The 13,597-nt window shown below is 51.8% G+C and overlaps 1 protein-coding gene across 1 annotated transcript in view; it reads right to left on the bottom strand.

Annotated features, from left to right (window-relative positions):
- PLXNA4 (plexin A4) overlaps window positions 1-13,597 on the bottom strand; it is a 440,680-nt gene that overhangs the window by 259,881 nt on the left and 167,202 nt on the right. The window lies entirely within an intron of this gene.

The following is a 13,597-nucleotide window of genomic DNA, read 5'->3' as shown; positions in this document are numbered from 1 at the left end:
ATTCCTTCATTGTTAATTCGTCGATTCAGCCATTCATTCGTCTGAGAAATATTTATTGAGCACCTGCTATGTGCTGGGGATTCAGAGGGGGGAAAGACACAGCCCTGAAGTCCTAGCAACCCTTAGACTCGAAGGAGAGACAGAAAAGGGAACAGACTTGGTAGGGGAAGCAGAGCGGCCTGTCTGATCCACAGACGAGGTGCTTGACGACACTTGGGAACAGAGGACGCCCAGGGAGATCAGAGTCAGTTCAGTTCCGCAGGGAAGAAGCTGGGAGGGCAGGGCGCTACCAGGACACTGACCCATGTCATCTTCCATGTGGCAGTAAAGCCAGGGCTTGACTCAGAGGGAGGGTTGTGTCATCATCTAGAATCCCCAGCCAACTTGTGCTGAGGCCCATTACAGATTCCAGGCACAGAGCTCTTGAGACACAGGCCACGAATTTACACCCATCCTCTGTTTTTTTTCTTCATGCTAACTGGCATCCCTGTCTGACCTTCCCCAATCCCCTGACAACCTGGGTGTCTGCCTGGCTAGCAGCCATCCAGAATTTATTTTTTTTTTTCCAAGCCCTGGCTGAGACCCAGGACACATGGGAGGGGGGCAGAGGGGGTGGGATCAGTTTGTGCTGATGCAAAGCCTCCCTTCCATTCAGCCCAGCCCCGGGATGGGCCGGCTTCCCTCTGAAGTGATGCCCAGCCGGTAGGGCTGCTTCTCTCCTACCCCCTGGAGATACCCAGGCCAATCTCAGTGCAGATGGCACCAGCAGATGCCAGTCCCTAGGAGGACCCCTCCTCCCTAGCTAATGAGGGGAGCAGGTGAACAAACCAGCAAAAGCGATCAGGGGTGGGAAGTGGAACAAACACTAGATGAAGAAGTAGGAAAACTGGGTTCCAGTCCCAACTCTGCCATGAATGAGCTATGTGGCATTGGGCAAGTGACTTCACCTCTCCGAACCTAAGTGCTCCTATTGTCTGAGTCTGAGATTCTAGCCGTCAGGACAGCACACACTGCTTTGAAAGAAAAGCACCTGGTTCTTACTTTTATTCCACCATTAACCTGCTGTGTGACATTAGGTAAATTCCCTCACCTCTCTGTGCTAAAGTTAGCACAAGTTTACAGGTCACATCGCATACAGCATGGGGTTAAAACTGAGTTGGCGTAAGGCACCTGGGTGGTTCAGTCGGTTGAGCGTCCGACTTCAGCTCAGGTCACAATCTCGCGGTCCGTGAGGTCGAGCCCCGCGTCGGGCTCTATGCTGACCGCTCAGAGCTTGGAGCCTGTTTCAGATTCTGTGTCTCCCTCTCTCTGCCCCTTCCCTGCTCGTGCTCTGTCTGTCTCTCAAACATGAATAAACGTCCAAAAATATTAAAAAAAAAACAAAACCTGAGTTGGTGTAAAATAAGGGTCACACTGAACGCAGGAAGAAATCCCGAGGATCCACGAAACACTTTTCTCCACATGCTCCCGCTGCCTCTATGCTGGGATCCCAGTCACAAGGAAGCTCCTGGTCCACCTGTTACAATCTCCGTTCTCCTCTGGACTCCTGCCCTTCCTCCTCACTTACAAATCTTCCTCTGCTTAGCCAGAGTCCTCTGCTGTCATCCGTGGCTCAGATTTGCCAGCTCAGTGAGTCTGCAATCAGCTGTGGGGATTCTCAGCCTTTAGGGAGCTGGGTCCTCACCTTGTGTAAACCTGGTCTTGCCTTGCAGGGGCAGGTGGGACCAGCTGCATACTCAGTGAAGCGATGCTGTGCCTGTCTGCAGCCCCACAGCAAATGGGTAAAGACCAGAGCCACTGATAAATAGCCACGAGGGCTATTGATCAAATAACCCCACTTTCCACTCCTGGAAGTAGTAGATAGAAACACCCAGTTAGACATTCGGGTCTGGACTTGAGCACAGACGAGCCACAGCAGCTCCTCCAGCCTCTCAGAAAATGTACTGGTGTGTCTGCTACAAATCGACAGGGAGGCTAGTTGGCATGGCTAAGGATAAGGGGCTGCTTGGTGGCCGTCCGGGGACAGAGGAGAGTGTGGGGGTGGGGCAAGACAGATTGAAAGCTTCTCTAGACCCTGAAGCCCATGAGGGAGGAGATAAAATTTTAAAACCTTGAGAGAGAGGGGCGCCTGGGTGGCTCAGTGGGTTGAGTGTCTGACTTCGGCTCAGGTCACGATCTCATGGCTCGTGAGTTCGAGCCCCGCATCAGGCTTTGTGTTGACAGCTCAGAGCCTGGAGCCTGCTTCAGATTCTATGTCTCCCTCCCTCTCTCTCCCCTTCCCTGCTTGCTCAGTCTCTCTGTCTCTCTCTCTCGAAAATAAATAAAAACATTAAACAAATAAAAATAAACAAAAAACATGAGAGAGAAGACCCCAGAGGGAGTCCTCCTTATGAAGAGTGCCAACCAGGATAAATTTGAGGAATGCAACTGTGGGCTGGGGCCAAGGAGTTGTTTTCACAGTATTGCAGGCAGGCAGGCCCTTCTAGCCTACAGAGTTCAAATCTGGTCATGTGTCAGCTGATGTGCTGCTGAGGCAGAACCAGAGTGCTTTGAAATTTGGGGATCCCATGGAAGGGATGGGGAGACCCAAGGGTTCCCTAGACATTCCTGGAAGTTTCTAGAATAACAGCAATAGCTCACGTTTATGTAGCACTCACATAAATTAACTCTGGTTATCACAACAGCACTGTAAGATAAGCACTACTATTTTCCATATTTTACAAAGGCACAGAGAGGTTAAGAAACAGGCCCAAGGTTAAATAGATGATTAATGCCAGAGCCAGACTTCGAACCCCAGAGCCTTCTTCCAAAGCCTGTGTTCTTAACCACTATGCAGCACAGCCTCTCCACAGTGAATCGGGATGCTGCCTCCTTTAGGGAGGACCCTGCCTCTGTGCGGGGGTAATCTGCTAGAAGGACTGGAGACTCCAGGGCTAGCCCGGGCCCACACCTGCCTGGGACTTGGGGGAATCCAGCCCCCAAACCTAGCCCCAGGCACCTGCCCCTCTCACAGCTGGCCTGGGGCTAAGGGCTGGGGACCTCGCAGCACCCACATTCTCCACAGGGACGCCCAGCCATCCGTTTTAGGCTACCACTTCCCACCGCAGCCCAGCCTTCCCCAAACTTTTACAAATGCTGGAAGATAAGAGCACAGGGGCCGGCATGAATGGAGTGGGTTTTTAAGAGACCGTGTTTAACATCAAGATCCCTCTGATGTGAGTAATTTGGATTCTGATGCATTTCTGGATTGTTTGTTGAATTATGCATCAGCAGCTTCTGCTGCCATAAAGAGCGCCACTGTCACACGGCTGCTCTGAAACCTGCAGCAATGGAGACAGTTGGGTTCACAGTTTGGAGACTGAGAGCTGTCTTTGATGATCGCGAACCAGCAGAAAAAGAGAGGCGCGGAGAAGTGGAGAGAAGCCGACAGGAAGATCTGGGGAAAGGAATGAGATGAGCTCACTCCTCACCACACACTCGTGAGAGCCCATGCCAGGCGCGAGACAAGACCCCGAGACAAGGTGAGCGCATATGAGCTTCCTGGAGGTCCAGCCACATCCACAGCACCCAGAAAGGAAGGAAGACGGCTGGGAATTCACCCTGGTGGAGAATGACGCATCACCCATCATCTCTACCACCTAAAATGTGTCACACCTCCAGGTGGGTGCTCCAGCGGTGGGGCCTTCCTGCTGGGCCAGGGGCCGTTACCGCTGTCACTGTTAACTTTTTGCTAAGTGTTTGCACATTTCTTGCAGGCTGGTATCCTTATTTTAAAAACAGCATCTGGGGCTCCTGGGTGGCTCAGTTGGTTAAGCGTCTGACTTCGGTTCAGGTCATGATCTCACAGCTCATGAGTTCGAGCCCTGCGCCGGGCTCCGTGTAGACAGTTCAGAGCCTGGAGCCTGCTTCGGATTCTATGTCTCCCTCTCTCTCTGCCCCTCTCCTGATCACATGCTCGCTCTCTCTCGCTCTCTCTCGCTCTCTCTCTCTCTCTCCCTCTCTCTCAAAAATAAATAAACATTAAAAAAACAAAAAACAAAAAACAAACCAGCATGCCTATTGGGCTGAGGGCACAAAGCAGGGAGGTAATGCATCTAGCATCCCATGGCTGCTAGGTGGCTGGAATAAAACGGGGGTCTCAGTCTCCTACTTCCAGGCTCTCTTCCACCAGCCAGGGTTTCCAATCTCACTGCGGAGGCTCCTAGCATCTCTGACACACATTGGACTCATTGCTTACGCTGGTAACTCCAAGTCCTATGCCTGGGACAGCAGAAAGCAAAGGCACGAAAACCCTGAGCCCAGCCACCCAGTACAAAGCTGAGCTCTGCCTCTAGGAAGGTGTATCTTTAAGCAGGTTATTTACCTTCTGTACCTCAGTTTCCTCATCTGCAAAATGGGCTTGAGAATAGTTCTTGAGCTTCACTGAAGGAGATACTGCATTTGAAGCCTTTGCTCAATGTCAGGGAGATAGTAAGGAGTCAATACATATCAGTTGCTGTTTTCATTATTGTTATTCTCCCGCGAAACTGCTCTGAGTTCAGAAGGCCAATCCCAGAGTTGGCCAGTGAAGACCCTGACGAGCGTCCTGCCCTCCCAAGGGGACCGTGTCCTCACCAGGGCAGGTTCTGTTAAGTCTCCCAACCCAGGAGGGCCAAGCCAGGAGGCCCCAGGGTGCGCTGGAATTGTCTCCGTGGCACGGCCACCATGCTGGTCTGGCAGGAAACTCATCCCTGCAATGGGGCTCTTCATGAAGCCAGTGAGCCAAAACCACCCTCCTGGGCTGGCCTAGTTTGGGAGCCTGGGCTCCAGGGACACAGGGCGGGCCCTTCAGCCCAATTATAAATCAATCTAGCAGCTCTCGCTAAGCCTATTGCCATAAATGGCTCTAAAAGCTCAGCCTCTTTCGGCCCATCAGGCTCAGGGCTTTGGGATTAATGAGCATCAGCTGTAGGCAGGCTGGTGGGAACAGATGCCGACCTAATGAGCGGGGTGGCCCAGCCCTCACAGTCTTGAGGTGGGCGGGGCCCGTGAGCAGGTGTCATTGTCACGCTGCCCTTTTGCTGAGTGTCACTTTGAAAAGCAGGGCTGCTGTCATCATGTGGCATCTCATTACCCCACCCCAGGGTGCCATGGGAGACTCAAAAGACCATCCATAAAGACCAGGTACCCTGAGGTCACAACCTTCTGCCCCTTGGCTCTGTTGGCGACCGGGCTTTTCTCTCTCAAGCGTGGGGCCCAAAGAGGTTTTAGAATCCTGACATGCCCTCCTACCCCATGCCACCTGGCTGGTGCTGCATCTCAGTGCAGAAGACTCTTCTAGAATTTTCCTCAGTCACCTCTGGGGTGGTCAGATTCACCACATTCATGTATTTCGAGTTACCTGGAGTTTACACACATCTGTGCAGAATTCAGTAAGCACGATTCAGCCCCCACCGCGTTTGCACATCAGTCCGGGACACAGGCCCTCGGGGGACTGTCCCAAAGTGTAAAATATAACTAGAACAATGACAATGACCATTTATTGACCTTTATTTTGTGCCAGGAACTGTTTCAAGCCCTTTCAACATACTAACTTACTCAGTAAATAAAAATGAAAGGTACTGATTAACAAAGGGTCAAATTATATTAAGACAGTCAATGCAGGAGAAACAGGAAAGGGAACTGTCACTTACACTGACTGGAGAGATCGAGACAGCGTTCATGGGGGAAGCAGGACCACCTTGGCCCTAACTGGAGTGTGGGAGGAATGTTCCAGAAGCAGAAGCAGGCACACCGAGGCCAGGGATAGAGCAAGTCTCCTGACGGGCGCATGCCTGTGCTTTGGGGCCACAACGTGTAGTTTACGAAAATGCAGCTAGGATATGAAATTTCAAAGTCAGGGTTTTATTCTTGATTAAAGTTTTCTTCGCTTAACTGTGCTTCTTTTCCATTTCTGTCGGGAAAGTGATTTTTTTCTTTTAAGGAAAAATTTACACACAGTGAAATGTATCGATCTGATGTGTCCACTTTGATGAGCTTTTAACAAACACACCCATTCACCCCGGTCAAGATCTAGAACACTTCCATAGTGCCTGAAGAATAAGGAAGGTGACTTTTAGAATCTGATTGTTCTGTCCCTACATCTTCTAGGCATTTGTGGATTGGTATAAATCAAAATAATCAACTTCCTCTCTTGCCCATCCCTGGTCACCCTCCCATCCCAGGAGAAAAAATTAAATTAAATTAACCCATATCTACAGAGATAAATGCCTAGTGTCCCCAGAACCAAGCTCGACACGTGGCATAGAGGGGGTGATCCTTATGTTTCTTAAATAAGGGAAGGAATGAATGTCCTCAGATTCAAGTCTCCTAGGAAATAATAGACTCCACTTTCTCTAGGGTCCCATGTGACACTGACAGTCATGAAACTCTCCTGTACCTTCTCTTGTGATTGGAAAGGAGTCTCCAACAGGATGCCAGAGAGCATTTTCCAGTTACTGCCCTCAACCCCCGAACTCTACTGTGCTTTCTATAGACAGTCCGCCACAGGCCTCAAATTCCAGGTTCTCTGGGAAAGCAAATTTAGGGGATTAGGGATACCCATCTTATCCCTAGGTTATTCAGTGACAACGTCTGAGGCCAAATGTGCCCCAACCTCAGACATCCTCGCTCTTCCTTCCCAGCCCCTTCCCCACTGTTCATGGACCAGGCCACCCCTTGATCACTCCCAGGAAAAAGCATCATAAAGCTTCCAGGAAAAGAGAGGCTCCAAGAAGGAGCATCCAACTGCATGTGGGCATTTACTTCCTAGCCTAATCAGTACCCGCTGTGGCCATAAACCATGACTCGCCAACACCTTCCCCCGCACCGAGTCCCTGAGAAAGTCCCCTCTGCACAGCTTGCTGGTGAGTGCAGCTTATAAACAGCATAAGCCAGCATTCCAATCAGATTATTTCTCACTTGCAGTACTGCACAAAGAGAAAAAAAATAATGCTGAACATTCTGTTCATGGAAGAAAAAATAGCAGCAGAAAACTGTCACATTGTTTGGTCTATTTTCAATTTCATTCTCAAGCCCTGGAAATAGCTATCTGTGCAAGCAGGACAGAGCAGGACTCCAGCAACCTGACACATGGGTCCCAAGTCAGGGTTGGGCGCTGAGGGAGAGACAGAACGGTAGCAGCCGAGAGGGTGAGCGGAGCCAGCCAGGTCCCAGAGGGTCAGGTGCGCCAGGTGTGGAGAAGGAACTCCCGAACCAGAAAGGAAACAGAGAACATCGACTGGGGGGGGGGGGGGGGGGCGGGATGCGGGCTACCAACGGGGTGTGGCTCACAGAGCGACGGTTTTCAACCTCCGTCAGACACTGAGATCACCCGAGAGTTTTGAAAGACAATGTGATCACAAGGTAATTCCATGCATCTATGCGTGTGATAAAATTGTGCAGAACTAAATACGGATGTGCGCGCACACGCAAGTGCCCATAAAACTGGTACGATGTGAATGGGTAAATTTGGTGGATCATGCCAGTGCCCACTTTCCACTTGTGCTATTGCACTATAGCTATGTAAAAAGGTGACCATGGGGGGAAACTTGAGTGGAGGGTACAAGGGACCTCTCTGTGCAACCTCTTGCAAGTGCATGCGCATCCCTAATAATTTCAACATAGAAAGTAAAAAAAAATAAAATAAAAAAGGATGCTGGTGTCTGGCTTAATGACTGGAGGGTGCACCTTCTCCATCAAAGTTCTAACAGCCACCTGGGTGATCCTATGTGCGGGCAAGGTTGAGAAGTGCGGCTCCAGGAGCCTAGATGCTGGCCGAGAAGTTACAAACATGTGAAATCCGGCAGCAATCTGCATATGCTTCGGCACCAAAGGCTTCATTAGTACCTGTTGAATAAATAAGTGAACTGCTACCTGAACTGTTACAGGCAATCAAAGAAAGGAGGAGGAGGAAGGCATCATGTAGAAGTGGGATCAAGCCAGGACTCAGCAGAGTGGGGGGATCTCCGATGCAGGAGCAGGCAAAGGGCAGTGCAGGTCAAGGATGAAAGGCTTGGAGAAGGTGTGGTCATACCAGGGAGAAGGAGGAGGACTGAACTTGGACATGGCCGGGGAGTGAGGGTGGACAAAATGGTTAATAATAAACTGGTTCCATCCCTGCCTTCAACTGCCTGAAACAGCTTTAAATCCTTGCAAATTGCCCAGAGCAATTGTCAGCAAAAAGACAATTTTCCAGAAGACACTTAGCATCTCTCAGGTGACCAAAACGTGGAGAACTTGGAGAAGCTTCAGAATATAGCATGGATGAATACGAAAGTAAGTTGTCCTCCTCGTGGCTCCTAACCTCTGGCCAACCTGCACTCATCTGGCCGTAGGTATCCCCATCTAGAATCCAGCCAAACACTAGAAAATGCCAGAAATGATCTGGAAAGGGTCAAAATAGAAATCTCAGCACCTACACACCATAGCTAATGCACTTGGCTCAGCAGGCCTCTTGAGTACTCGCTCAACACCTCGTTCTTCTTGCTTTACACTACTCTAATAAGCTTGATTATCTGTTTTCTAAGCTCACAGAAAATTAAAAAGGAAAAATTAAACAGGTGATGCATCAGACAGCATTGCCGACAACAGTGACAAGTGATAGACGACAGACACCCCCACAGTAGAGGGGTACACATAAATCTACAGAAAGCAATGTGGGGCACTCATCTGGCAGAAGAGGCCACTGTAGCAAGGTGGAGGGGCTCCATTGTGAAGGTGGGGAAAAAACGTTTGGATGCTCAAGCCCAAGTTCTAAAAGGCTTACAGAGCCTCTCCTTGCTTTTTCTTGTGCCTGTTATCAATTGGTCCAATGTATGTGCAAAGGTGAGTGTCTGTGTCCTGATGCCAGCTGCCGGCAGGTATGGGGCAGCTGGCTAGCCTTTCTAATTCCAGAGAATGCCCTCTGCCAGAAACACCAGTGCCCCTCTCAAAGCTTGCTTTCTTCCCTTGTAGCACCCACCACGGCCCTCCCATGGCATGCAGAGCAAAGGGCAGGCTGCCCTCAAACTGCTCAGTCTGTTGGGTCAATCAGATGCTCAAGGAAGGCACCGTCGCCTTGCCTGCGATGGGTCTGGCTGTGAACTCCTGCAGCCAGCTTGGTCAACGTGCTGTGTGTCCTTGACCCGGGTGCTTCATCTCCCGTGCTGAGCACCCCTACCCACTGACCCACCATCCAAGGAGCTAGTGTGGAAGAGCTCATTGACAAAACACAAACCACTCAGCTGACCCGATGCCATTATGTCCATGTGCAGAAACTGGAAGTCTCCTCCCCTCAGTATTGGCCCTGAGCCCCTCCTTGGTCAGCTACATGGCCCTTGCTCTCTGTGTGGCTCAAAGCCAGAGAGAAAGAGCCTCCCCACTTCCCTTTCCACACCCACACCGCAGGAAACAGTGCTCAGCCGGGAGATGAGGGAAGACTGGTTGGTCTTTCCTGGTCCCTGCCCTGGGCTTGAAGGCCTGAACACGTGGATATGGCCCCGAGGAAGGGAATGGAGGCTCCAGACCCAGGCACCCTGAGGTGTGGCCATGCACCGTCTTCCACTAGCCCGACACCCCATCGGGGAAGCCATGTCCTGTTTTCACCCAAAGCGGAGAGTTGAGAAAGACAAATTAGGCAGGGAAGGGAGGCTTCTGGAAGCCCCCGTGCACATGGGAGTAAACGAAAGCATCAGCCTAAGACCAAGAAGGCAGGTAGGGGCCAGGGGCTTTGGGACAGTCTAATTGCTGCTACAGACTTCAGGGCAGCCTGGGTGACACCAGGAAGTCTTCTGTGTATCCTCAGGCATAAAACATAAATCATCTCTCTCTCACTTTTTACTAATCTTGCTTTCTTGCTGCGTCAGCTGGATTCCCACACCGGCCTGGGTTTAAATGGGGACTTCTGTTCTCTCCCAGCTTTTTTTCTTCTTTCTCTTCAACCTCCTTCTCCACTGCCATCCCCACTGAAAGTGATGACAGAGGAATACAAAGTTTAAAAGGTAGGTCACTTTGTGGGAAGGGAAGGCAGGGGATGGGAGAGAGAAGGGAGGGAGTGTTTAGGCACCCACGTTGGGGGGCAGGACGCTAGCGAGTGAGGGGGAGGGTGGCCACCTGGACCCACCCTGCAGACTTTCAGTGGCCACTGCCCCTTCCTGGCAGAGGCCTTCATGGTTCCCAGGGCAGCCAGGTAAGTTCGCAGCAGATAGGCTCTCCTCCCTGTGGGCTGGACTCAGGAAGCCTTGGGGAGGCTCGGGGCTCACACAGTGGGGCTGGGGGAGGGCTCTGTACTTGACTCTGTCAATTCTGAGCAGCGAGAATCGCCCGAGACTCTGTGGGCGGAGAAGGATTTGTTTCACTTCTTTTGTTTCCACGGGTCCCTAAACACCCTCCGTGATGCAGTACAAGTCAGATCCCCTTGAGGAATTCACCTGGAGGCCTGACCCTAAATAGCTCCACGAGAAACCCGCACCTTATATAACCCTCCAGCGGGTGACCTGATGCCGTACATGATACTGCATCTCCGCAGGGCTCTGCCCTGCACAACTCCGGGAAACACCCCCCGAAATCTTTCGAAAGACTCCTCTCCACTGAGCTATGGGAGACTCACCCCAGTAACTTCACCATCGAACCTCATGGGGGACAAGGTGCCTGCCCCTGGCTCTCATGGGGTGGAGGAGGGGCCGGAGCAAGACAGCAGCAGGACCTGCCTCCGTTCACCCTTTGTCGCAATCCAGCGCTTAGAGGCCCTGAGCCTGGGAGGGGCCAAGCAGGCATCACCCGTGACAGAACTGGGACACTGCAGGGCCAGTGAGGCTGCTCAGACCCTGTTGGCTGCACCTGGCCACGAACCGGGCAACAGGGCGGCCACGCATACAGGGCAGTGGTTAGCAGTGGGGCCGCCAAGCCAGACTGCTTGGTTGGGATGCTAACGAGCTGTGTGACGATGAATTATTTAACTTTCCTGTGCCTGGTGCTGTCTACTGCTAAAGGGGGTGATAGCAATTGTGCTACCTCCCAGGGGCATAAAGATTAATTGAGATAATTCATGTAAAGGGCTTGGAACGACGCCAAGCCTGGATCGGTGCCCCGTGGAGGCTCTGACCGCTACTCTGATTACCATGGTTGTTGTTCTTGCTGTCCCTCCTCCTCCTCTTCCTCCTCCTCCTCCTCGTCTCTTCTCCTTCCTGTCCTTCCTCTTCCCCTTCTTCCTCCTCATTGTCCTTCTCCTCTCTCTCTCTCTCTCACTCTCTCATGGCTGAGACCAGAGGTATGGAAAGGCAATGGGGCTGCAGGGTGCACCATGCGTGAGCAGTGCAGAGGGAGGGATACTAGGGGTCTCCCTGTCACCCCCCCCCCAACATCCCTTCTGGCTACCCCAGTGCTGGTCCTGCTTTTTGAGCTGAGACCTGCTGCTACCATCCTGCTCTGAGAGAACATCCAGGGATGGATTGTTTCCAGAGAAGACAGAAGGGGCAGCTGGGGGTGGGTGCATGTGGGGGGCAGGCGCGGGTGTTATTCACGTTCCCTTCTCAGGGATGTATGGTTTCACCCCAAAGCTCTCAGAAGGTATTTGCTAAAATATGATGCTTTCAGCAGGACGGGGGCAGCACACAGGAATAGGGCAGGAGATTTGCTGCTTGAGAACCTGGGTTTTAAACTGACCACTACTAGCTGCTGGCCCATCATGTCACAGAGTATCAGATTCCTTGCAAAATGATGGGGCAGGACGAGGCTGTTCGTACAGCCCCTTCTAGTTATTAAGCTCCAGCTCCTGGGGCTCTATCCCTGCCGCGTGGACTCACCAGGAGGTGCTGAGCAGCCGCTTCTCTCTGACTTTATTCCTCCTTGATTCAACCTCCTTGGGCTTGAAAACGGCCAGAGGAGCAGGGACAAAGGGAAATGGAGGGTCCCAGCTGCCTGCTGGCCTGGAAAGGATTGGTAACAGGTATCTGTCATCCCCCGGCGGGGTGGGGGTGGGGTGGGCAATGGCACAGCAAGACGACTGAGTCAGGAGCCAGGGCCACAAAGCCAGGAGGCAGGGGGCTGGGTGGCCACCCCCAGGCCCCCATCCAGGCGGTATTTCTGGCTGTCACCACACCTCCCGTGGTGGCACGAAATATACACTGTGAAGATAGATGCGGGGCCCCCGGCGTCCTTCTCCCTCAGATCCCATCTCCTGTGGAGTAGTTTTAACTGCTTTGATCGAGACCCACCCAGGAGATCCTACTCTCACTAACCCTAACCCTAACCCTAACCCAGGATAAAACAAAAAATGTCCAGGTAGACAAGACTTACCCTTGCTACCTGCAATGCACTCTATTTTCTGACTCTTGTCCATTATTTAACATGTTGGTCACAGTCCACTAACTGGTCTCAGCAGCACCCTACGTTTGGGAAGCACTGTTTGAGAGGCGGGGACGTGACAAGGACTTCCCAAGGCTACAACACAATGACTCCATTTTGCAGGGGGACAGATAGCCTGACAAATGCAGAGACCACATGGGCCTAGGACTAAAGGGCAGGGGGAGAGACTCTTCCCCACTGCCTGGGCCACAGCACAGACCGCACTCCCTCTGTCACTCCGGACTAATTCTCAGCACACGCATAAGCGGCCTCACTTGAAAGGGGTGGCACACGCCTGCCACACAGTGTTTCACGTACCTTCTTCGTGGGACACGAGTGAAGCAGCCTTAGGTAAGTCACTGATGCTGTCCAAGAGCACAGGCAGTCACTCACCTGGTACACTTTTCCCCCTCACTTCTGAGAGTTTTAGGACTTACAGGGACCCAGATCCTTTCTAATCTATTTTTTAACCCTCAGCTCTCCCTCCCACTCTTTGATGACCCCCCGGGAGCTTCCTGAACACATGACTTACAGGAGGGGCCACTCCTCTGGCCTCTTGGATTCAGAGCAGCTGCTCCCTTCTGGCCAAAATGTCACTCATTTAGGCATACTTGATTTTTTAAAATCACATTACTAATATATAAAACTTCAGGCCAAGGCCTAGTGTTCAGCTAACCCCGATTCCTACTTTGCACGGACAAGAGCCTGATGCAGGGAGGCTGGTTCCTTGCCTGGAGCCACACAGATTGCCAGAGTCAGGGCCAGGATTCAGCTGCTCTGTCTCCCAGGTCCCTACCTCCCCCGCAACTTCCCCATGAACAAGAACGAGAAGGGTCACCCACAGGGTATGAGCAGGAGAGGCTGAGGGTATCCCAGGGGAACTAAAATGGAGTGGGTGATCATTTTGAGGGGAAAACCCAACCTCCTCATTGTTCCCTTCTCTAAAGACAAAAAAAAAAAAAAAAAAAAAACAACCCAAAAAACAAAAAACAAAAACAAAAAACAAACCAAAAAAACAAGCCCAAGTGGGATCTCCACGTCTAGCATCTTCATGTTCCTTCCAGAGTTGCAGGGGCAACGGGGGCTCTAGAAACATCTACACTGACAGCCCTTCATCTGTGGGTGTGGAGAGACAGATATTAACATTCTCATTTGTTCTGAGGTCCCTGCCTGCCACACCGCCCTGGCATGAGCAGGGGCTCATTAGCTCAGCCAGCCTTTTCCCCTAGCCTGGCTGAAATGGCCTGACCCTTGC

This window comes from Herpailurus yagouaroundi, unplaced genomic scaffold (genome assembly GCF_014898765.1).
Source record: "Herpailurus yagouaroundi ecotype Mexico unplaced genomic scaffold, PumYag 100, whole genome shotgun sequence".
NCBI classification, from domain to species: Eukaryota; Metazoa; Chordata; class Mammalia; order Carnivora; family Felidae; genus Herpailurus; species Herpailurus yagouaroundi.
This window is presented reverse-complemented; position numbering and strand designations above follow the sequence as displayed.